Here is a 25,773-nt window from a genome sequence, read left to right as displayed (position 1 = left end):
TCAGTATAAACAAGCCCTTACAGAATACAACAGAGAATTGAGGCTAGCCAAACGGAAGGATTGGAGACGGGTATGTGAAGACATCAATAACGATCCTACAGCTGCAAGGCTTCATAAAGTCCTTTCGAAAGACCATTCAAATGGTCTTGGCAGTCTTAAAAAGGAAGATGGCAGTTTTACTGTTGACTCTTCTGAAACATTGGAAATCATGATGAGAACTCACTTCCCAGGGTCGATTCCTTGTTCGGATGAAGAACAGGACTCAGATAAGGTAAGACATGCATGGTCGACCAATGCCTATCAAAAAGCTTGTGAAATCTTCACGCCGTCGAGGATCGAATGGGCACTGAGTTCTTTTCAACCTTTCAAATCTGCCGGGAAAGATGGAATTTTCCCAGCTTTACTTCAACAGGGAAAAGAGGCGCTTTGTCCGCTCTTAACCGAAATATTCAGAGCCAGTATTACGTTAACTCACATACCTAAGGCGTGGCGTAAGGTTCGTGTTGTGTTTATCCCAAAAGCTGGCAAACGGGACAAAACAACTCCAAAAGCCTTCAGACCAATAAGCCTTTCTTGTGTTCTGTTAAAGACTATGGAAAAAATCATGGATGACTTTATTAAGTCAACAAGTTTAGTAGAAATGCCTCTTTGCAAATTTCAATATGCTTATCAATCGGGTAAATCTACGATAACGGCGCTACAGTCGTTAGTTAGCAAAGTTGAGAAATCGCTTCAAGCCAAGGAAGTAGCCGTGGTTGCTTTTTTCGACATTGAGGGAGCATTCGACAATGCATCCTACAGCTCCATGCGTTCAGCAATGGAAGCAAGGGGCTTGGATAAACGCATTATTGAATGGATAATATCTATGCTAGAAGATCGGGAAATTTCTACTGATCTAGGAGGTGCGCAGCTATCTGTTAGATCTATAAAGGGCTGTCCTCAAGGAGGAGTACTATCGCCTTTACTGTGGTCTGTGGTAGTGGACGAACTCCTTAAAAAGCTAATAAATCAAGGTTTTGAGGTGATAGGATACGCAGATGATGTGGCCATTCTGGTACGTGGGAAATATGATACTACGATTTCAAATCGGCTTCAACATGCGCTGAATGTTACTCTCAAATGGTGTAGGAAAGAGGGGTTAAGCGTAAACCCTTCTAAAACTGTTATCGTTCCTTTTACTAGAAGGAAGAAATTACATCTTACCCAACCTTCTTTAGATGGAGTTCAAATTCAGTTCTCGGAAGAAGTTAAACATCTCGGTGTAACTTTGGACAAAAGATTGAATTGGAATTCTCATCTAAACAAGGTATTAACTAAGGGTACAAATGCCCTTTGGGTTTGCAATAAAGCCTTGGGGAAAACCTGGGGGCTGAGACCAAACATGACAAACTGGATTTATGCAGCAATAGTCCGGCCAAAAGTTACATATGCTTCACTTGTATGGTGGCCTAAAACAATCGAGGTAACCGCTGAAAAGAAGCTAAGCAAGCTTCAAAGACTTGCTTGTATATCAATTACAGGGGCAATGAAAAGCACACCATCGGTTGCATTAGATGCCCTTCTCAATATGTTACCATTGCACCAATTTGTTCAACTGCAAGCGGCAAAAAGTGCCCTGCAGTTTCTGCGTCACAACAAACTGCTAGAAGGTGATCTAGTAGGACATTTGAAGATCGTCAAAGACTTCAATTTAAACTCAGATATTAAAACAGTAGAGGATTGGATGATAACGAAGACCAACTATGATGTTCCCTTTAATGTGGTTAAACCAAGCCGCAATATTTGGGATTCTGGTGGGCCAAGCTTACGTGCAGGTTCTATTGTATTTTATACTGATGGGTCTAAGATGGGGGAAAATACTGGTGCTGGAGTTTTTGGCCCAGGTATAAGTAAAGCTATACCAAGGTAGTCCCACTGTGTTTCAAGCAGAGATTCAAGCCATATTAGAGTGTGCTAATACTTGCCTGAGGAGAAATTACAGATTTGCAAAAATCTGCATCTTCTCAGACAGTCAAGCTGCTAAGGGCATTCACGTGCCAGTCCAAGCTAGTGTGGGAATGCATTCTTTCTCTGAAGCAGTTGGCCAGTAGGAACGAAGTAACATTATACTGGGTGCCCGGCCATTGCGGAATTCAGGGAAATGAAAACGCCGACAATCTAGCCAGACAGGGTGCAGCATCGAGCTTCGTAGGCCCTGAACCATTCTGTGGAGTTCCTGAGTGTACTCTTAGGACGAAACTAAAAATATGGGAAATGTCTATGGTAGAAACCAATTGGAATGCCACGGATACATCCAGACAAGCAAAGAGATTTATAAGACCTAGTGCAGCAAAAGCCAGGACCATACTAAATTTAAACAAGAGAGACCTGAGGGTAATAACGGGCCTGATGACCGGTCACTGCCCCAGTAGGTACCATCTACACAAGATTGGAAAAATCCAATCATCTGAGTGTCGTTTTTGTCAAAGTGAAAACGAAACCGCTGAACATTTACTCTGCTGCTGTGGAGAGCTATCCAATCAAAGGTTGTCAATATTTGGAAAAGGGTTATTAGAGCCCTTGGAAGTTTGGCAAAGTAATCCTAACAGGGTAATAGACTTTATAAAACGAGTTGTGCCTAGTTGGGATCGAGTGCGATATCAACCAATGTCCATCACAGCTCAATTGTGACAGGTTAATCGATTAGCACCAAATTAAATATGGGTCATACCACAATATTCCTAAATAATGGACGCAGTGGTTAAAAGGCTCTACAGATGAGGAAAAAAAAAACCCTCGGGTGCCTTTCAGGGGTTGATCGGGAGTTTATGAGGTTCTCAGGGGAATCCAGAGGAATTATAAGTGGGGTCCAGGAGGAGTTACAGGAGGTCCCAGGGGGATCCCAGAAGTGCTCAGGGGCATTACAGAGGTTCTCAGGAGGCTCCAGAGGAAGTTTCAGTCATTTGAGACCGTTGTTACCTCAGCTTGGGAACCACTAAGTTTTGTAACACCCCTTAATTGTAAGACGTGATCCTTGAGGACTCCTAGGACTTTCGGCTTTTGATAAATTAACTTGGCCCGTGAAACCTCTGAGCTTTACAACACCGCTTTATTACAGTTACAACGTCAACAAGACAAATCGTTGGATGTAAACACGGTCAACCCATCCAGCTTTACGGTAGCTGGGCAGTCAGTGGAGAATGTTGAAAGCTTCCAATATCTTGGTAGCCAAATGGCGGCCGATGGCGGCACCAAGATGAAAAGCCGATACAACAGAAATTCGGAAGCCAAAATGGAGCTGGGTCGGCCACGCTCTACGCTGGGGCGGAAACGAAATCTGCAAGCAAGCCTTACGTTCGAACCCAGCAGGACATCGCAACAGAGGCAAACCCAGAGGCTCATGGCGGCGCAGCCTCAACAACGAAATCAAGCAAGTCGACAGAAATTTGACTTGGCCACAGCTGGTAGTAGTGCTCTTTGAAACAGACAATTTGAAAAAACAACTTCAAATTTGCATTAGGTATACATATGCTTCACATATTTTATGTTCCCGAATAACTTGAACCCCAATTTACAAATTTTAAAGAGCGTAAATTGGAGGAGCGTTATTTGGGAATTAATGCGAATTTTCCATGGATTCATTTTAAAAAGTCTTCGACGAATTCCTTTTGAATGTTCATTACACATATCTATCATGCATTTCCCCAGAAATTGCTCAAGAATATTCTTCAGAATTATCTCTATCGGATCTTTCAGAAATTTCTCCAAAAACTCCTCCAGAATAACTTCCATAAATTTTCTCAAAATTGCTTCATAAATTCTTTAAAATTTCCGTGTATAAATTCTTTCATCATGCCGTCGGATATAACTTTAAGAATTCAATCAGGAAATCATCCACGCATTCCTTCAGAAATGTTGTCGGCTGTCCTTCAGAGAATCAAAAGTTCAGAATTCCTACAGAAATTCATCCATAGATTTCTTTTAAAAATCTTCCAAAGTTCCCTTCAGGGATTCCTTTTGAAATTTCCCCCGAGATTTATTCAGAAGCTTTTCATGAGATTCCTCCATAAATTTGTTCAAGGATTAAATTGAGATATCTTCTAAGCATTGCTTCCGAAATCGCTGCATGCATTCTTTCACAAAGTTTCCTCCAGTTGGCTTCAGATTTTTTTCAGAAATTCATAAAAAAAACTATTATGTAGGCTCAGTGTACCAATTATGGATATAGTGCCTTAAATTCGCCGAAGTTGATTTTCAACCTTTTACAATGCAAATCAACAAGAAAAATTGTGTGAGCAAAAGATGATTGCACTCATTCAAACTTCACGATTTCCTCAAATTATAATAGAATTTTCCTTAAAATTTCGGCTTTCTTTTTATCCTGTTTCGCCATAGTGTACCAGTGATGGCTAATCCCATACAAAATGCATGTAAATAGTGCGAAGTGGAACAGAAATTAAAAAATGTGTCAATATCTGGTGCGGGGTTCCTATCATTGGCACACGCCGTAATAAATACTTCAAGTAGTTTTGCCTCCGTTTCTATGTTTTTCCTGTAAAGTTTGAAAACTTATCAATCATTTCACATATCGACGACATTCGTCAGTCTTCCTCTTTTTTTTTTGTAGATATAGTTTTCCGTAGATAGTGCGATAACTGTTACACGCATCCTAGATTCTTATGGGTTCCTTGTGAAATTCCGTCAGGAAATATTTAAGATTTTTTTTTGGATTCGTCTAGACAACCACTCGATCATTTCTTCAGGGAATCCTTCAGAGTTTTCTACAGGAATAAGTTCAGAAATTCTTTCAGTAGTTTCTTCAGAAGATTTTCCAGAGTTTCCTTAAGAAATTCGATCGGTTATGTATTCAGGAATTTCACCAGAGTTTTGTTCAAGAATTGCTCTAGGGATTTCAGTGAAAATTCCCGTCAGAATATGATACATCCAGAAAATCCTGTAGGAATTCTCCCAGAGATTCCTGCAGGAGCTCATAAGAGATTTTTTAGGATTTACTAAAGTATATTTTCCCAGAAGTTCTCCAGCATTTCTATTGAAAATGACTTTAAGAATTTCTCCACAGATTACTTCAGGAAATCCTCCAAAATCTTATCGAAGAATTTCTCAAGAAGTTTTTTTTTTATTAGACAATTAACTTTGCCAGGAATCGCATCTAGGTTTTGCCTAGAGGTTTGTCTAGGTATTTCTTCAGGAAATTCTTCTAACATTAATACTTGGATTTCTTCAAGAATTTTTAAGAGATTTCTCAGACATTCATAAAGAGATTTATTCAAGAGTATTTTCTGACATTTCTACAGAAATTCTACTGTAGATTTCTTCAAAAATTTCTCCAGGAACTCTTTCAGAAATTCCTGCTCAGATTACTTCTAATATTCCGTCAGGGATTCTTTTAGTGCAAGAATTACCTATGGCTGTAGAATCATACCGGAACGGATTGATTAACCTCATGGCTTGTTGGAGCAGGCTAAGCTAAAATCACTGGAGACTTTCTGTGATTTCTTGTGACAAAAGCCTGACCAACTCACGAACATTTGCTCGGAAACCAGTTCATTTAGCTAACTTAGATCTTGGGTCTCCAGTTAGCCTAGTGGTTAAGGCTATGGATCGCCAATCCGGAGACGGCGGGTTCGTTTCCCGTTCCGGTCGGGAAAATTTTCTCGACTCCCTGGGCATAGTGTATCATTGTCCTTGCCTCACAATATACAAATTCATGCAATGGCAGGCAAAGAAAGTTCTTCAATTAATAACTGTGGAAGTGCTCATAGAACACTAAGTTGAAGCGAGGCAGGCCAAGTCCCAGTAGGGACGTAGAGCCACAAAGAAGAAGAAGAAGCTCTCAGGAATCCCTTCTACAAAAAAAACTCCTAGTGATAACTTTGCACAGATTGAAAAAAGAGTGTAAGTAAAATGCACATGATTGGAACATGGGATATCACAGAAATTTACGTGACATATCATGTATATGCAGGGCCCATATAGCCGAGGCGGTAAACGCACGGGTATTCAGTATGACCATGCTGAGGGTGACGGGTTCGATTCCCGGTCGGTCCAGGATCTTTTCGTAAAGGAAATTTCCTTGACTTCCTTGGGCATAGAGTATCTTTGTGCCTGTCACACGATATACACATGCAAAATGGTCATTGGCAGAGGAAGCTCTCAGTTAAAAACTGTGGAAGTGCTCATAGAACACTAAGCTGAGAAGCAGGCTTTGTCCCAGTGAGGACGTTACGCCAAGAAGAAGAAGAAGAAGATCATGTATATGTAATGGAATATTCTGTAAACTTCCATTATATGTCATGTAATTAAGCATGACTCAGAGTCATTACATGTTATATAACAAAAATTTACATAATGTATCGTGCTAACCATCATGGCATGAAATTTACATGACTTAAATGAAATTAACATGACGTGTAAATCTCATTATTTTCATCTGTGAGGATGTACTAAGATAAAACTCTTCAAAATGTACTAGAACGATTTCTACAAAAAAAAATCATGAAACAATTTTTGAAGCTTTTTTAGATGAATTCCTGGTTGTATGCCTTAAGATACATTCTTACATTTCTCGAAAAAAAAAACATGAGAAAATTCTTGAGGGACTACAAAAGTAATATCAATGAAACATTTGCTTGAGAAATTTCTGCAGCCATTCTAGTACAAATTCGTGAAAGAGTTTTTGAAGAAATCACTCAAAAATTTCTTCCGAAATCCATGCAGAAATTGGAGACTAAGACACTGGTGGGATTCCTGAATAGTTTGCTCAATTAATTTCTAAGGGTTCTCTGAAGGATTTTCTGAAGGAGTCTATGGGAGAATACCTGAGAAGGAATTCATAGAAGATATTTTTATACAGCTTCTGAGGGAAAAATTTCTGAAGAAAAATTTTCGAAGGAGAAATTTATAAAAAATAATCTCGAAAGAGTTTTTTCAATGTGTATTTTAACTTGAATGCTAATTCTTCACTCTCGAAAGAGTATTTTTTTAAGGAAATCCTTAAATAAATTAAAGAAAAAGAATTGTTAAAGGAGAGGATTTTTTTTAAGAACTTCCGAACAAATTTCAGAAAAAATATTATTGAAAGAACATCTGAAAGCACAGGAGAACCTCTCTCTCTCTTCTTGGCGTAACGTCCTCATTGGGACAAAGCCTGCTTCTCAGTGTTCTATGAGCACTTCCACAGTTATTAACTGAGAGCTTCCTCTGCCAATGACCATTTTGCATGCGTATATCGTGTGGCAGGCACGAAGATACTCTATGCCCAAGGAGGTCAAGGAAATTTCCTTTACGAAAAGATCCTGGACCGACCGGGAATCGAACCCGTCACCCTCAGCATGGTCATGCTGAATACACCCGTGCGTTTACCGCCTCGGCTATATCAGGAGAACCCTCTTCTGCTATTTATAAAAGAATATCTTGAAAAATTGCTTTGAAAAGCGCTAAGAAATAGTTTCCGGAGTAATTTCTGCAGAAATTGCTGAAAAATTTTCTGAAGGAATTTCTAGTAAGATGTTGGGGTCAAAATGACCCAGATAGGCACGCTGAACGTGCACTATCCCGTGGTTCAGAATTCCTAACATCCTAGGAGGGTAAATCAATCCCTGGAGGAGTTCTTTAATAAATGCAGGAGAAAATCCCTGAATTACCAGAAAAAACATTAAAAGAAATTCCAATAATAATTCCTGAGAAAACATGCTTCAAAGTAGACACGGCCACCGTCTTTCACTAGCGGCTGTAAAGACTGAACGAAACTTAACACTAGCCAACGGATACGCGGATCATGCATCAGTGGACACGGAGAAGAAACTGTTCTCGCGAAAAGTTTCATCGCACGGAGCGGGAATCGAACCCGCACTCCATAGCATGCAATTAGAAACTTGGTGACCCTAATCGCATGGCTACGAGCCTCTAAACTTTTCAGAAGCTTATCAAAGCGTTTCCCGAAGTATTCCTACAGGAATACTTTCAGAAATACATCTAATATTTTTACTGGAAAAATTCACACTGGAATTTCTTTAAGAATTTCCCAGATTCTTCACCAGAAAAAAATCAGATATTTGTCTAGAGATTTATTCAAGAGTGTATATTTTCTGAGATTTCCCAGGAAGTTCTACTGGAGATTTCTTTAAAAAATCATTCAGGAATTCTTTTAAAGATCCCTGCTTGTATTCCATGTGGTATTCCGGCACGGATTCTTTCAAAAATATCTTCAGATACTCTTTAGAGTGTAAGAGATTTTTTTTCAAGAAATTCAACGAATTCTTTCAAGAATTTTTCCAAAAATTTATCCAAAAAAAATCTCGAAAAATCCTACACATTCTTTGCAAATTCTTTTTAGGGTACCTCAAAAATTTGATGAAAATTCCTTCATGGGTTCCTGCAGAAATGCGTACAAGCATTTTTCTTATTGAAACTGCCCCTGTGTTGCTCCGTCAGAAATATCTCCTGGAATTTCATCAAATATTCCCGTAGGAATTGTTTCAGGTTTTCCACTAGGCTCTAGGGTTTTTTTTTTCAGAAGTCCAACCTGAAATTCCACAAAACATAGTAGAAAAAATCTTGAAAGAATCTCTGAATGAAATTCTACAGAAATCTCTGGATGACTGTCTCAAGGAATCGCTTCTTCAAAGAACTCCTAATGATAACTTTAGAGATTCCTGGATGAAATTCTTGAAAACTTTCTGGATCGATTCCCAGAAAAAAAAAACTCCAAAAATCATTTCTGAAGTTTTTTATCTGAAGGAATGTTTGACTGAATGCCTGAGAAAATATTTGAAGAAGCTCCTAAAGATACATTCGTAATTCTTCTTCTTCTTCTTCTTCTTCTTCTTCTTCTTCTTGGCATAACGTCCTCACTGGGACAAAGCCTGCTTCTCAGCTTAGTGTTCAATGAGCACTTCAACAGTTTTTAACTGAGAGCTTCCTCTGCCAATGACCATTTTGCATGTGTTTAGACTGGGTCAACAAAGTCGGTTTTTTCGGAACAAACCTTTTTCGATTCCTTTTAGCGTCCAAAGCAACTGTGCAAAATTTGAGAGCGATTGGTTGCTTCTCCGTATTCCGCTTTGCGATTGAAATTTGTATGGAATTTAGTATGGGAAAACGGACTTTTTTGCATTTTACTCAAAATATGAATTCTTTTGTCTAATACCACGTAACTAATGACGTTAAAGTATAGCCTAGGATATGCCAAAAAACTTTGCCAAAGACCGCAAAGTGATCCAACACTTGCAAAAAAAGTTATAACGTACAGATTGCCAGGTGGTGATTAACATTTAACATGTAAAGGAATAACATCAATAACAAAATCTCAATTTTTGGGCTAAGTTACCAGGCGAATAACTTTTTTCACAAGCGTCAGATCACTTTGCGGTCTTCGGCAAAGTTTTTCGGCATATCCTAGGCTATACTTTAACGTTATTAGTTACATGGTATTAGACAAAAGAATTCATCCTATGAGTTAAATGCAAAAAAGTACGTTTTCTCATACTAACTTCCATACAAATTTCAATCGCAATGCGGAATACGGGGACGCAACCAATCGCTCCCAAATTTTGCACAGTTGTTTTGGACGCTAATATAGATCGAAAAAGCTTTGTTCCGGGTTGGTACGATCAAATTTAAAGTTTCTCCATACAACGTTGACTCACTCTAATGTGTATATCGTGTGGCAGGCACGAAGATACTCTATGCCCAAGGTAGTCAAGGAAATTTTTTTTATGAAAAGATCCTGGACCGACCGGGAATCGAACCCGTCACCCTCAGCATGGTCATGCTGAATACCCGTGCGTTTACCGCCTCGGCTATATGGGTATATATTCGTAATTCCTAGAAAAAAAAATCATGGAGGAACTGTCAAAGTAATTTCAACTTAAAAGTGCTTGAGAAATTTCTAGAGCGATTGCTGTTGATATCCGTAGAAGGATTTCTGAAGAAATCTATTACAAACCCCTGCAGCAATTGCAGACAAATGAACTGTAGAAATTCTTTAATATAACCCTTGATCAATTTGTGTGGGATTCCTCAAGGAATTTGTAAAAATACCTCTGAAGGACTTCATAGAAGAATTTCTCATACAACTTCTCAAAAGAAAATTCCTGAAGAAAAAGTCCAGAATGGGAATTTCTGAAGGAAATCCGACAGAAACAAAACCAAAGATCCGGAAGGATTTTTTTAGATAACTTCTGAACAAATTTCTGGAAAACAATAATTTATTGAAGAGATTTTTAAAACAATACTTGTACGAACAGGATAACTCTCTGATGCTATTTAAAGAAGGATTTCTTGGAAAATTCCTCGAGAAGTGCGAAGGAGTAGATTCCGGTATATCTGCAGAAAAAGCTCAGAGAATCTCTGTAGAAATTTCAGAAATATCACCAGAAAAAAAAATATAAATGATTCCCTGCAGAAAGGTTTGAAGAAACTCTAAACCAGGGCTGTCCAGCCTTTTCCGCCTATATCATACATTTTTGATTCGTGCCATCGAAAAACTGGTCAGATATGAGATCTTTTGGCATAAAACTAAAGCCTTACACTTGTCCGATTGAAAATGTCAGAAACATGCTAAAAGTTTGGGCAGCCGTGCTTCAAGCAATCCCTGGAGGAATTTCTAAACAAAGGCCTCAGAGAATCCCTGAATTATGGAATTATACCTGAAGCAATCTTTGGAGAGATTTCAACAATGATTCCTGAATTAGCGCCTTTTGAATAAATCTATGGAGAAATTCCTTGAGAAACTCTTAGAGAAATTCTCAGAAAAAAATCTTGAGAAATTTCGAGAGTTCCTGGAAAAATCCCACAGGAAAACTCCCAGAGGGTGTTCTGATATTATTTCTTATAGAAATTCCCTTGGAAATATTTGTTGGAATACATGTACGAATAATAATGGGAGAAATTTCGAGACGCATTTCTGAAAAAATCCGTGCCCAATTTCAAGATGAATATTTTGAGAAATTTCTTGAGAAGTTCCTGAAGAACAAGGAGAAGAGTTGTCGAGGAAGTCATAAATATGTATACTCTACAGTATTCTTTTCATCGTGTTTTTAGAAGGTTGGTCAAAACAAAAATTTACTAGGTAGTACAAAAAAGTGACGTATGGAGCTCGCGTAAAATTTTCATTGTTTATCGTTTTCATTTTCAATCATAAAGACCTACTGGTTTGTGGTAACAAATTAGATCGACTGCGACTCGTAGCGTGTCGCTGCTATAGGTAAAATGCGTTCGCCGGTTCAGCGTACGAGTGGGTCATATTCTTAATATATTACAGTATGACCCATAAAAAAAATGCGACAGTTTTCAAAGTCATCGTTCCCCTACTTCGAACTTATTAACCTTGCATATATCTATTGGATAGTATAGTAGAGCCACTAATCTGATAATGGCAAAGGGACATAAACTGATTTCATGCACTTACGTTTGGAAATATAACGTTGAACATATGGATGTCGAAATCGTCCACGCGCCAGAGGCCGTTTTTTAAGGATATCATTTTCTTTCAATTGCTTTCAATCACATTCAATCAAATGTTATTTTCAAAATAGTACTTTTATGGCTGGATAAGGTCTTCAGGAGTTCGTTGGTTCGTCGGACAAGAACGAAAAAAATATTTACTTATAAATTAAGAGACATTTTCTGGATATTGAATTATTTGACAAATGATAATTTTTAGAAAATATAATGTTTTGAGCATGAAATTGTTTTTAAGTACTTAGTATTTGCACCTATCATAAAGGTAGGTTTATATGCCTTCATCGACAAAAAATTGTTTTGAAAAATGTTTAAACAGTGTTTAGTTTTTTATTAATTTATCTTAAATATGGTTTTTAATATGTAGCACCTTTTTTAGTTTTTGTTTCCTAAACATTTGAAATTATTTTTAAAATATTTTTCAAACATGGGCGTATTAAAGAGTACATATTTTTTCATTGTTCTCATGTGTTTAAAAGTTTCTATCTTAGTTCATTTTGCTCTGAAAATTAGAGGAAATCTTGATTTTATTTAGAAATTGTTAACTATTATAAGGTATCCCATATACGTAACCAATGAATATTTTGACAAAAATTTTAGAGATCCTGTATGACAATGACCTCTTTATTGTATCCTAATCCAAAAAAGTTTAATTCATTAGGGTTATTTTATTAAAAATCATCAAATACCGCAAAAAAAATGGAATGTCACATTTTTTTATGGGTCATACTGTATATTTAGTCGAAATCTAGTGCACCATACGTACATAAAATAGTAGTCTTGTTTATCTCTTAAGTTCTTCAAAAATCGATTGAGAATCTCTGCCTTGCGAAGTTTTTTTTTCACATTTCGTTGGTCGAGTTAGTTTTTGCTGCCTCTTCTAAAATGACTCTATTAATGATGCCGTTGTTGCAGCTCATCGCCTGCCTGTGCGGACCCCGGTCATTCAGTGAAGAATCCACCCACTCACCCATTTGCGGGTGCTAGTGTTACCATTCGTGGCGTTCGGCAACTCGCAACCACACATTGATTGCTGAACGCCAGTAGTGTTAGCAGCAGAGCCTGCTAAATGCAACCACAAATATGGACGGCCAGCCGGGGCGACGACGGCATCCAATTGTGTGCTAAGCGGTTCAAGCGTTCAGCAATCGTCGCCGATTATCGATCTTTTTTTTAGGTGATTTGTTTTCAACATTGGGCCATATGTGGTTAAAAACGTAAGAAAAAGTCTAGGACCGCCGGTCGTTGGCGGACGGAATAACGATAATTTGCATAGCTTACGAGATTCGGCGGGATAGTTTTCGGTTGCGCAGCACACGAATTTTGTCGGTGATGGAGGCGTGATTGTCAGCCGATTTAATTACCTGGAAGAGAAAGAAACGATTATTGAGTTATTTCCAACAATAGCTCGAAACAAGGTTCTTGACTATTAATTGGTCAGTAATTTGATTTAATCATTGAAAATTTAGCCGAGCAGAAGAGCGTCTGCAGCCTATATTAATGCTGCCATGAACATCAGTGTTCTTGTTTTTTTTTTTTTTGCTCAAATCAGCTGTTCATTGAAGTAATGCTTCCACCTTTCACCCACCGCATGACTGTTCGTTGCGATTTTTTAAGGCTTATTTTTACGCATTTTGACTGGTTCCGACGCAAAAACTCTCTCTAATTTCGCTCTGCGGTTCCTTTCATCCTAAACATCTAACAGTAGTAGTGGAGAAAAGTCATTGAGGTCAGGCGCAAAAATTTCCCTCATTACGCGTCATCTTTGCCGCCGTTGTCGACTGATTGGTTGTTAGTCTTCCCAGTCAGTCGGTTCGCCTATTTGCAAAGTCAAAAACCGCAACCCAGCCTAATGGTAAACTTCACTTTCGCGCGGCGCATAATTTATGACACACGACGACCCACTCTAGAAGAGCCCCTCTAGATCCCGTGCAGCATCACCTCGCTCATGGTAGGTCTCTCCACCACATGAGCGCACAAAGGAAGCTGCAGCAGCAATTGTCGCCGGTCGTCCGTGGTAGTTGTCGCCTGGCGTGTGTTTGCTTACCCACATTATTTATTTTTTCCTGACTGGCTTCGTCTCGTGATTAACCCATTCATGCATCCGCCGCCACCGCAGCAGCGCAGTAGAAGCAAGCCGGGAGGTTCAAGTTCATCGTCTCGATGCTGCTAACAACACTTCCTCCCAGTACCTATTGATGTCAATTCGATTCTTCCGCTGCAGAGCAACTAACAACCAACAGAAGCCAGCTGCACTGTCATTTTCACCGTGTCGGGTGGCGTGGCGCGGCGGTAGTTCGATCGGTCTTCGTTCAAGTTCATGTGCGCAAATTTCCTGCCAAACGAGTTAGGTCGTCGTGAGCGTGGTATAGGAGGAACAACTTCCCATCGTTCCCTCATGTGCATGGTATTTCTCTCGGCCGGAGAACAATATTGAAAGGGGAAGTTCGAAAGTGACGACCGCAATGAAAGGTGGTGCGAAAAGCAAATAGAAATGTTTTATTTTCGCCATAATGGGTATGTTGAGTACCGGTAGGCAGGCAGTCAGGCAAACAGGCATCCACTAGCCAGCATGACGATGATGAGGCACGTTCCCAGAGGAGAAAGGAACTCCATTGAAACGTGATGACTGGGGATGCGAATGGACTTTTTTTTTCTTATTTCGTGGGACATTGCCACCGACACAGCGATGAGGATCTTTTTCAAACGTGATTATCTATTTTGGATGCCATGCCGCGAACAAACTGTCAAAATTGGCTATCATGATGTTCGAAATGTGAAAGCGCCTCGGGGTATGCTATGGCGAATTTCGTCCAGCCCAGGTCATTACGAAAAGCAATCATGAACTGTAGGGAGATAGATACATGGAATGATACTTCTTCCATTTCTGTACATCCGGTTTGAAGCATCCCACACTGACAGCATTCAAGTAGGATCGATTACAAGGAAGATTAAACTGTCCTCATAGAAGGCTTCGCATCCTTGAAGCGTAAACTGGTCGTTCGGATCAAGTTCCTTGTACAAAGTTGTGGTTCATCTTTTTTTTTTTGGTAATCGATATGACAAAAATATCTTTTGGCTTGTCTGATGACTATAGTTTAGCGCATTTTGGGTCATCCATAAATTATTTCACGCATAAAAAGGAAAGGGGCTGGTTAAATGTTTGGAATTTCATCCAAAACGACATACAGGTCACTATCAAATTTGTCTTTTGCTATTAAGTTTCATTTCATTCCCGCATGATCCATTCTCTTTAATGACCTTCCATTCCTTTCCATTCCTGCCCACTCTATTCAATTCCTTTCGATTTTTCCATTTCTTTCCATTAATTTCCATTTCTTTCCATTCCTTTCCATTCCTTTCCATTCCTTTCCATTGCTTTCCATTGCTTTCCATTGCTTCACATTGCTTTCCATTGCTTTCCATTGCTTTCCATTGCTTTCCATTGCTTTCCATTGCTTTCCATTGCTTTCCATTGCTTTCCATTGCTTTCCATTGCTTTCCATTGCTTTCCATTGCTTTCCATTGCTTTCCATTGCTTTCCATTGCTTTCCATTGCTTTCCATTGCTTTCCATTGCTTTCCATTGCTTTCCATTGCTTTCCATTGCTTTCCATTGCTTTCCATTGCTTTCCATTGCTTTCCATTGCTTTCCATTGCTTTCCATTGCTTTCCATTGCTTTCCATTGCTTTCCATTGCTTTCCATTGCTTTCCATTGCTTTCCATTGCTTTCCATTGCTTTCCATTGCTTTCCATTGCTTTCCATTGCTTTCCATTGCTTTCCATTGCTTTCCATTGCTTTCCATTGCTTTCCATTGCTTTCCATTGCTTTCCATTGCTTTCCATTGCTTTCCATTGCTTTCCATTGCTTTCCATTGCTTTCCATTGCTTTCCATTGCTTTCCATTGCTTTCCATTGCTTTCCATTGCTTTCCATTGCTTTCCATTGCTTTCCATTGCTTTCCATTGCTTTCCATTGCTTTCCATTGCTTTCCATTGCTTTCCATTGCTTTCCATTGCTTTCCATTGCTTTCCATTGCTTTCCATTGCTTTCCATTGCTTTCCATTGCTTTCCATTGCTTTCCATTGCTTTGCATTGCTTTGCATTGCTTTGCATTGCTTTGCATTGCTTTGCATTGCTTTGCATTGCTTTGCATTGCTTTGCATTGCTTTGCATTGCTTTGCATTGCTTTGCATTGCTTTGCATTGCTTTGCATTGCTTTGCATTGCTTTGCATTGCTTTGCATTGCTTTGCATTGCTTTGCATTGCTTTGCATTGCTTTGCATTGCTTTGCATTGCTTTGCATTGCTTTGCATTGCTTTGCATTGCTTTGCATTGCTTTGCATTGCTTTGCATTGCTTTGCATTGCTTTGCATTGCTTTGCATTGCTTTGCATTGCTTTGCATTGCTTTGCATTGCTTTGCATTGCTTTGCATTGCTTTGCATTGCTTTGCATTGCTTTGCATTGCTTTGCATAGCTTTGCATTGCTTTGCATTGCTTTGCATTGCTTTGCATTGCTTTGCATTGCTTTGCATTGCTTTGCATTGCTTTGCATTGCTTTGCATTGCTTTGCATTGCTTTGCATTGCTTTGCATTGCTTTGCATTGCTTTGCATTGCTTTGCATTGCTTTGCATTGCTTTGCATTGCTTTGCATTGCTTTGCATTGCTTTGCATTGCTTTGCATTTCATTGTTTTACTTTGCTTTACTTTGCTTTACTTTGTTTTTCTTTGCTTCACTTTGCTTTACTTTTTATTGTATTTTATTGTATTTCATTGTATTTTATTATATTCAACTGTTTGAATTTTGATTCGTTCTAGATTTCTTATAAATTTGCTTTTGATTGTAAGGTTGACCATACAATTTTCTTAAATTGACTTTTTCCAACATTTTTTTTTATTCAACACATTTTTTCTCGTTCAACAATTCTTTTGGTACATCCACCAAATATTCGCTTGAATCCTTTAGAAATCACATAAGAATCAGCAGAAATTTCCTCTTCTCTCTTTTGAGGGGATTTTCACTTGTTGGTTTTGCTAGCGGTTCCTTCAAATATCTGGATACCACCTAAAGAATTCGTGGAGATGCTTCTACTCCATCAAAATCACTTCTCTGATTTCTTAATTAGTTTTCTGGAAGTTATCTTCTTATTTTCTCAAGACTGGCAGGGCAAGTTCGTGTACAATGGAGGGGTTTTGGGAGTTAAACCCTTCCCATTGCCGATGGTCCACACACTAGGCGCCCCTCCGCTGTTTGCCAAAATAAGAAAAAAGACAATCTGTGCACGAGCCTGTGGCAGGGACATTTCTTCAGATTCGGTTTTCAAGAAGCGTATCGCCAATTTCTCGGATGTCTCCTACATAGTCATCACTCACAAGTGCAAGTGGTTTTTACTTCCAGGGGTCCCCTCAGATGTTCCTTGTTAAATTCCTTCAGGAACTATTTCTGGGCATTTCCTGAAGAAGTCCTCGATGGATTGATTCATGAAATTCTTTCTTCAGGGATTTTTTCAAACATTTTGGGTCCGGTGATACTTCATAAAAATTATCTGAGATTTTCCTTCAGAAAATACTTCTGGATTCATTATCTGCCGTTTCTCATAACTTTTTCAAGAATTCATTTTTTAAAGAAACAGCTGAGAGCTCAGCACTTAGGGTTTTTATGCTCTTCCAGGTATCTATTCGGAGATTACTTCTCTTCTCCTCTTTTTGGCATAACATACAAAGTCAAATTCTCAGCTTAGTGCTTTATTTGCATTTATGTTTTATGTTTACTTTATGTTTGTTTATATTTATGTTTTGTTTGCTCGTGTGGCGGGCACAAATATACTCTTTAGGCATGAATTTAAGAAAGTTTTCTATACGATTCGAACCCGTTACCCTTAGCAAAAAATCCTCTAGTATTTTTTTCTAAAATTTCTGCAGGATGTCTTTCAGGAATTATTTGAAGTATAACTTCAGAAATCGCTTCTATGAAATTATTCTATGAGTTTTTACAGAGGTATCCCCAGGAGAGTTTAGGAGATTTTTTTTTTCAAAATATATTCTACATATCCTTTCAGAAATTTTCCAAGAATTTCTCCACTTCTTTGCCAGGCAATTTCTGCAAGAATTCCTGCTGAATGCTGTTTTGGAAACTTTTCACAGACTTTCCTTCAAAATTTCCTCAAGGGTGTCCTTAAGAAATCTTTTCAGGAATTTTTCAAAAACTTCTTCAGAAGTTACTCAAAAAATATCAAGGATTTTTTTCTCAAAATAACTTTAGGAGTTCGTCCAGAATTTTCGCATGGAATTCTTCCAGGAATTTCTTCAAGGATTTCTCCAGAGATTACTTTAGATATTGCTGCAAGAAATTACGTCCGGGAATCCTTCCAGGAAATTGCCCAACGTTTTTTTCTAGGAATCTCAGAATGTATTTCATGGAGTTCTTCCAGGAGTTTCTTCGGAAAATTATACGGGATTTTTTTAAAAAAATAACAGCAATTGTTCGTTTTGTAATTATTTAATGAGGAATTATAAATAAATCCTTGCAGGATTTTTTTCAGTAATCCATGAAGAATTTTTAAAAGGAATTTCTGAAAACAAAACATTGGAAGAAATATTTAAGAAATCCCTTGCAGGGAATTCCTGGAGAAATTCTCAAAGTGCAAAAGGAAATATACCTAAAAGAATTACAGATAGTATCCGTGGATATTTTTTGAAATATCCCTTAAGGCAAAGCTGGATGCATTTCGTAATTATTTGTTGTTTTTGATATTTTTTTGTATAAAACAACGAAACGATAATTCCAAATTCGGTTTTCATACACATTTAAAAGGATGGATCAAGGTATCTACATTTTTTTTTCTTGATGAAAAAAAATGTCATTTAAATAAAAACCATTTCCAAACAGTATTTTGAAAAAAAAAATGTATGAAAATCAACTTTGAAAATATTGTTTTTTCGTTTAATAAAAAATCAAAAATTTAAAAAAAAAATGAAATCTCTACAGAAGTCTCTTGTCGAATTGTTTTAGAAATCCACTTGGCCTTTCTTGGACAAACTCCTGGAGGAATATCTGAAGTTTTCGCCACAAATTTCCTGAAAACATCTCATGAGGAATTTTTGGAGAAACTCATTCGAAAACCTTTGGTGGAATTCATAAAAGAATTAAAGAATAGAAAAGAAATTTTCTGAAAGTCCTTCCAAAGGAAAATTGAAGTAGCTGGAGAAACACCTAGAAGTGCATCTGTAAAGAGTTCTTAGAATTTTTCTTTTATCAATGTCTAAAGATATTTTTGTAAAAATTTCTGGGAAATATTTTTAAAGGAATTTCTGAAAGACTTCCTGAAAGCACCCATGAAGAAATCTTGGAGAAATTTCTGGGAAAATCCATAGATAAAAACACGGAGAAACTCCTCAAGGAATCTATGTATGAATTTTTGCATTCCTGCTGGAGGTTAACGTGCGGAAAGCTCTGGAGGAATTCCTTCTGGATGTTTTGAATTATTCCCTGAAAATTTTCTGAACATTCTACTTCATTTCCATTAAAATCCCATTTCCATTGGAAACTCCTGAGTAAATTTCTGGAAAGTTACCATGAGAAATCGTTGAAATATTTTTAGAAACAATGGTGTTGCCTACTATATACGTACGGCGCGCGTCTCTTCCAGCAGTACCCTCTAACAATGATGACAATGGGTTGACTGTCATTCGACCGGTATGTTGTCCTCGATGATCGGTGAGTAATAGAGAGAGAACAAAGGCAAATGTAAAACGTGGTGCATTCTTAATTATCAGTGGAACACAAATTGAGCTAGTTTTCAATCTTAATACTATTAATATGCTAGTGAGTATGCAGATTATGCTTCCGACGACACTGTTCCTTAATATTTGTTATGTATACTTAGGTTCTATATCAACAAACAACGTGAATTCGATAAATTAGTTAAGCTATACCTATGTAAACAAGTTTTCTCATGTGCTTACATGAACTATTTGACGGCCGCTATCAGATACAAATAACATTACAAGGGGAACTAAACGTGAGTACATATATTGAAAAAGGTTAAAACTTAAGATTAATATGATTCGTAAACTTACATCTATAGACACTCACTGGACATACTCATAAAATGTCTTATGAACTTATATCTAGAACCATGCAACATATATGTCATAGACACTTATATCTATAGTTCCTTGAATCATAAAATTATTATAAAAACTTACATCTAGCATGCATTCAGCAGTGGATGTGGATGTAGGTCAAGATAATATCCACAAAGCATAAACAGAATGTGAACTAAACTAATAGCTATATATCAAAACACAAAATGGAATTGTTAACTAATTTATATCATCCAATGAACTAATTGCAGGAAAATTATAAACCTCCACATTCCTGAGCGCAATTGGGCTGAGCTTTATAATTACGGAAGAACTCCCCCTTTCCGAGTGTTGCCATTTGCAACAAGTTATAATTTTCGTTTAAGCATACGTTGATAGTAATGTCAGGCCGTGGTAATTCCGACAATGTCGGTAGAAAAGGTGCGAAGCCAAAAGGTGGTGAAAAGAAGAATATGATCAATAATGATAGTGTGATTTTGGTGGTCACAACGGGTCAGCAGGAAACTCAAAGTGGTGATAAATGTGAAGCTTGCGGAATGTGTGATACAGAAGCTATGGTGCAGTGTGATGAGTGTGACAAGTGGTCACACTTTACATGTGTGGGTGTCACTGAGGAAGTTAAAGAGCATAGTTGGGTTTGCCTGAAATGCCACTCCGCCAAGGAAACCCGATCAACAAGTTCAACCTCACGTCAACAACGCCAGCAGAAATCACTCGATGCTCCAGCAACGGATCCGCGATCCCAGCAAGTGAAGACGCCGAACATCCCTCTCGTAGTAATCCAGCCCGCAACCGATGCTCGGTCCAGCCACTCCGGTAGCAGATCACGATCATCAAAGTCATCCCAGTCATTGCTCAAGCTACAGTTGATGAAATTGGAAGAAGAACGCGCGTTTGAGGAAGCGGAAGCTGTCAAGTTCCGAGACTACTTGAAGCAGAAGTACAGGTTGCTAGAACAGATGTCTATCAGAACGGAAACGAGCTGCAGCGACGCCGGGAGCCGAGTAGGAAGGTGGGTCAACAACGTTAACGACGCTCTACAGGACGAATGCAATCCAGAAGGCGCTACGCAATCCTTCAATCCCAAAGGACATTCCACCACCAGTGTTCCTGTTCATGAACCGGAGTCGAGTCATCCCTCTCTGAATCACATCCAGCATCGGCATATTCCGAATAGCACGCCTCTGTACGGCGATCGAAGTCCTCCAGTCATAGTTTCCGAATCCGTGGCCGGCAGCTTGCGGCACGCGTCGACCGTTCCATCTGGAAGAAGTTGCAATGAACGGGCTCCACCTTTCGACAGATCAATTGATCGCCGCCATAATGCATTGGATCACCACCACTACGACGCATTTTGCGAGCCCTCTGTTCCGTCACGTCATCAGCATTTGACATGCCAGACCTCGGTGGGAGAGGATCCCTGCTCGCTCACGAGAAGTCATCTAGCAGCAAGGCAGGTAGTACCCAAGGATCTCCCAACGTTCGCGGGAAGCCCAGAGGAATGGCCTATTTTCCTTTCGATGTTCAATAGCTCTACCACAATGTGCGGCTATTCAAACGAGGAGAACGTGATACGACTTCAGAAAAGTCTAAAAGGAAAAGCCTATGAAGCGGTGAAAAGCCGGTTGATGCACCCTTCTAATGTACCAGGAGTAATGGATACACTTAGATTGCTATTCGGCCAACCCGAAGCAATTGTGCATTCGTTGATTGTCAAGATTAACGCAATCCCATCGGTGAAGGAAGATAAACTTGAAGCTCTAGTCGACTTGGCTGTAAATGTTCAGAATTTCTGCGCAACTGTCGATGCATGCGGCTTGGACGACTACATGTATAATGTGTCGCTTCTTCACCAACTGATCAATAAGCTACCACCGACAATAAGACTCGACTGGGCCCGCTATCGCCAGACAGTGCCGAGGGTCAACATGGCGACCTTTGGTAATTGGCTATACGCACTTGCTGAAGCAGCCAGCACTCTTGCAGTTCCGCCTATGATTCCAGAGCCAAAAGGTGATCTTCGTTCCTCCAAAAGGACGAGCATGTTTCTTCATACTCAAACGATGACCAACGAAGCATCTTCAGGGTGTTCATCAACCGATGATATACTGTGTCTGGTATGCAAGAAAGGCTGCAAATCCACCGTCAACTGCAAAAAGTTTCTGGAGCTATCGCGTGACTCAAAGTGGGCTGCAGTGAGAGATCTCGGTCTGTGTCGTACTTGTCTGCAACAGCATGAAGGTAGATGTGAACCGAAACCGTGCGGCATTAATGGATGCACATACTATCATCATGAGCTTCTACATAACGCCAAAAAATCGCAGCAGAGCATTCCTACCACTCCACCAGCGACGAAAACAACAAGGACTCCGCAAGATTCCAACTCTATGCAAGGATGCAATACACACGAATCAGCCAATAATGCAGTTCTGTTTCGATACTTGCCCGTAATCCTGCATGGGAAGAGTGCATCCGTCCAAACTTATGCCTTCTTGGATGAAGGATCTGCGATGACGTTGTTAGATCAGGAACTAGCCGATAAGCTCGGTCTTTCCGGCCCCGTAACACCTCTTGGGCTACGATGGACGGGTGGTACTGAGCGTTGCGAAAAGAATTCACGCGTAGTGGATTTACATATCACTGGAACACACACCAATGCGCAGAAATTCCAGCTGAGTGGAGTTCGTACAGTCGAGGAGCTTATGCTGCCGTATCAGTCACTCGACATGGAGCAGATGATTCAACGATATCCACACTGTCGTAATTTACCGATAGAGTCCTACTCCCACGTTCGGCCCCAAATTCTAATAGGCTCGAAACACGCCGCAGCCGGACTCGTATTGAAAAGCAAGGAAGGAAACCTAGACGAGCCTATCGCTGTAAAGACCCGACTGGGATGGACCATATATGGTGGATGCAGCACTGATGAATCCACTAACATTAGTCACTATTCCTTCCACGTGTGCGAAACCGATGCACAGAATGATGAGCTTCTACACCAAACAGTCAAGGAGTACTTTTCCCTGGATAGCCTCGGAATATCAAAGCCTGGGACGAAACTTCTTTCGACAGAAAATCAACGAGCAATATCACTCCTTCAAAATCTCACGAAGTTCAACGGGAAGCAGTACGAAACTGGACTACTGTGGCGGCACGACGGAACTCGCTTACCAGACAATAAGGAGATGGCACTACGTCGATACTTTAGTCTCGAAAAACGAATGCAGAACGATTTCGAGCTAGCAACCACACTTCAAAACAAAATGTCGGAATATCAGGCAAAGGACTACATTCGCAAACTTACGAACCAGGAGTTAAGCAACCACTATTTGCGTGTCTGGTACTTACCCATCTTTCCTGTGTTTAATCCAAACAAACCAGGTAAGATTCGTATTGTTTGGGATGGAGCAGCAACAAACTTTGGCGTTTCCCTAAACTCAGCTCTTATCACGGGTCCGGACCAACTATGTTCGTTATTTGCTATCTTACTCAAATTTCGTGAGCATGCTGTGGGCGTCACCGGCGACATCAGAGAAATGTATCATCAGGTTCTCATCAACGAAGAGGATCAACAGTGCCAAAGGTTCTTCTGGAAAGGCGAAAACAACGAACCGCAGGTCTACGTAATGAATGTCATGACGTTTGGGGCTAACTGTTCACCAGCATGCGCACAATACATAAAAAACATCAACGCTGAACGATTTGTTTCTGCATTCCCAGAGGCAGTGGACATCATCGTGAACAAACACTACGTCGATGACGCGATGTTTAGCACAGACACACCGGAACACGCCACCCGACTTGCAAGAGAGATACGTCAAATACACTCCTCTGGTGGATTCGAAATACGCAACTGGGTGAGTAATTCGCCGCAAGTTCTTCGGGCGCTTCATGAAGACATCACCGAGGAAAAAAGTATGGATTTATCCACAAGCCCCATGGCCACCGAAAAAGTATTGGGGATGTGGTGGTGTACCGCTTCCGATACCTTCGTCTACAAAATCCGATGGGATCGCTACGAACCAGATCTTCTGACGGGAAACTTACGGCCAACCAAACGTCAGATGCTTCAAATCCTTATGTCTATTTTCGACCCTCTGGGTCTTATAGCGCACTTCCTTATGTATCTGAAGGTACTCTTGCAAGAAGTATGGCGATGTGGTACTCAATGGGATGAGAAGATTGAGGATACACTGTTCGAAAAATGGCGCAAATGGTTACAAGTGCTGCCACAAGTGGAGAGTGTCAAAATCCCACGCTGGTTTCGGTCGGTGGAGACTCCTGACTCTTGTGTGGTACAACTACATACCTTCGTAGATGCTAGCGAAACTGGCATGGCAGCGACAACATTTCTTCGCTTCTCATTCAACGGTACAGTTGTATGTACGTTAGCAGCAGCAAAAACAAGAGTAGCCCCGCTGAAATACCACTCAATACCTCGTTTAGAACTCCAGTCAGCCTTAATTGGAGCTAGGTTAGCTCAAACCGTCGCAGATACTCTCTCCTACCGAATCAACCAGCGGTACTACTGGACGGACTCCCGCGACGTCCTAAGCTGGATTAGCTCAGACCATCGACGATACAGCGCGTTTGTGGCTTTTCGAGTTAGCGAAATCCTCGATACGTCGGGCATTAAGGACTGGTACTGGGTACCATCAAAACAAAACGTAGCGGACGATGGAACTAAATGGCAGTCGCAACCAGATCTCTCACCAGAATCAAGGTGGTTCGTTGGTCCCAGTTTCCTATATCGATGTGAATCTGAATGGCCATCCCCTATAGTCAAATGCCCTCCAACGGACAATGAGCTACGACATTGTTTTCTCGCCCATCATACACACCTTGATCCTTTGATCGATGTGACGACCTTCTCGAGCTGGAGAAGGCTTCACAACGTGATCGCCTTCGTTCACCGTTTCACCACAAACTGCCGCCTCAAAGCAAAGAAGCAGACAACAACAACAGGGCCACTGACTATGCAAGAGCTGTATCATGCCGAAGGACTTCTATTCCGTCAAGCTCAGCGGGATGATTATGCTGATGAAGTACTGCTTTTGAATAAGGCTTGCAGCGAAAGCCAGTCGAATCCACTGCCAAAAACCAGTCGTCTGTTCAAATTGTCACCATGGATGGACGATCGCGGAGTGATGCGCATGCGGAGTCGTCTAACAGCTTGTCAGTATATAACCGACGAAACGAAAAAACCAGTGATCTTACCAAGCCATCACCCCGTGACCACCTTGTTAATCACCCACTATCACAAAAAGTTCAATCACCAGAACCACGAAGCCATAATAAACGAAATCCGTCAAAAGTTCGTCATTTCCCACCTCCGTAGCCGTTACAGAACAGTACGAAATAACTGCCAAAAATGCAAGAACGAAAGATCAGTTCCACAGCCCCCTATGATGGCTGATCTACCACCCGAAAGACTAGCAACGTTCGCACCACCCTTTACCCATGTGGGTGTTGACTTCTTCGGACCCATGGAAGTCGCAATTGGAAGAAGGCGAGAGAAAAGATGGAGAATGTTAGTTATTTGCCTTACAACTCGAGCAGTGCACGTGGAGTTGGCAAATTCCTTAAGCACTGATTCCTGTATCATCGCACTAAGAAACTTCATGTCTCGACGAGGTGTTCCAAGAACAATTAGAAGCGATCGAGGAACAAACTTTGTTGGGGCAAGCCGCTTACTCGAAAAGTTGCAACACACGGTTGATACAGAATCAATTTCGAAAGAAATCGTCAGTGCGGAAATCAGCTGGACATTTAATCCCCCTTTGGCACCTCATATGGGCGGCGGCTGGGAACGCCTCATTCGAAGCCTGAAAAGAAACTTGATGGCTATTTGCCCGACTAGAACGCCAACCGAAGAGGTCTTACGGAATATGCTCACGGAGGTGGAGAATACGTTGAATTCACGCCCGCTAACCCATGTTCCCATTGACGACGACGCATCTCCTGCTCTAACGCCGAACCATTTTTTATTGGGATCATCAAATGGCTCGAAACCCTTGGTTCCCTTAGACGACGACGGGGCGCTGTTGAAGCAGAACTGGAGGATGTCTCATGCCTTAGCAGCCCAATTTTGGAAGCGATGGCTATCCGATTATCTGCCGGAAATAACACGGCGGACGAAATGGTTTGCAGACGCTAAGCCCATTGCTGTTGACGACGTTGTCATCATCGTGGACCCCAATCT

The 25,773-nt window shown here is 40.3% G+C and overlaps 1 protein-coding gene and 1 long non-coding RNA gene across 4 annotated transcripts in view; both read right to left on the bottom strand.

The window, feature by feature from the left end:
• The window catches only part of LOC115260992 (uncharacterized), a 576,828-nt gene that overhangs the window by 340,975 nt on the left and 210,080 nt on the right, over nucleotides 1–25,773 (bottom strand). The window lies entirely within an intron of this gene.
• LOC134284058 (uncharacterized) overlaps nucleotides 1–25,773 on the bottom strand; it is a 156,487-nt gene that overhangs the window by 39,827 nt on the left and 90,887 nt on the right. The window lies entirely within an intron of this gene.

This window comes from Aedes albopictus, chromosome 3 (assembly GCF_035046485.1).
Source record: "Aedes albopictus strain Foshan chromosome 3, AalbF5, whole genome shotgun sequence".
In the NCBI taxonomy this organism is placed as follows: Eukaryota; Metazoa; Arthropoda; class Insecta; order Diptera; family Culicidae; genus Aedes; species Aedes albopictus.
Note: the sequence above shows the minus strand (reverse complement) of the source record. Positions and strands in the feature narration are given on the sequence as shown.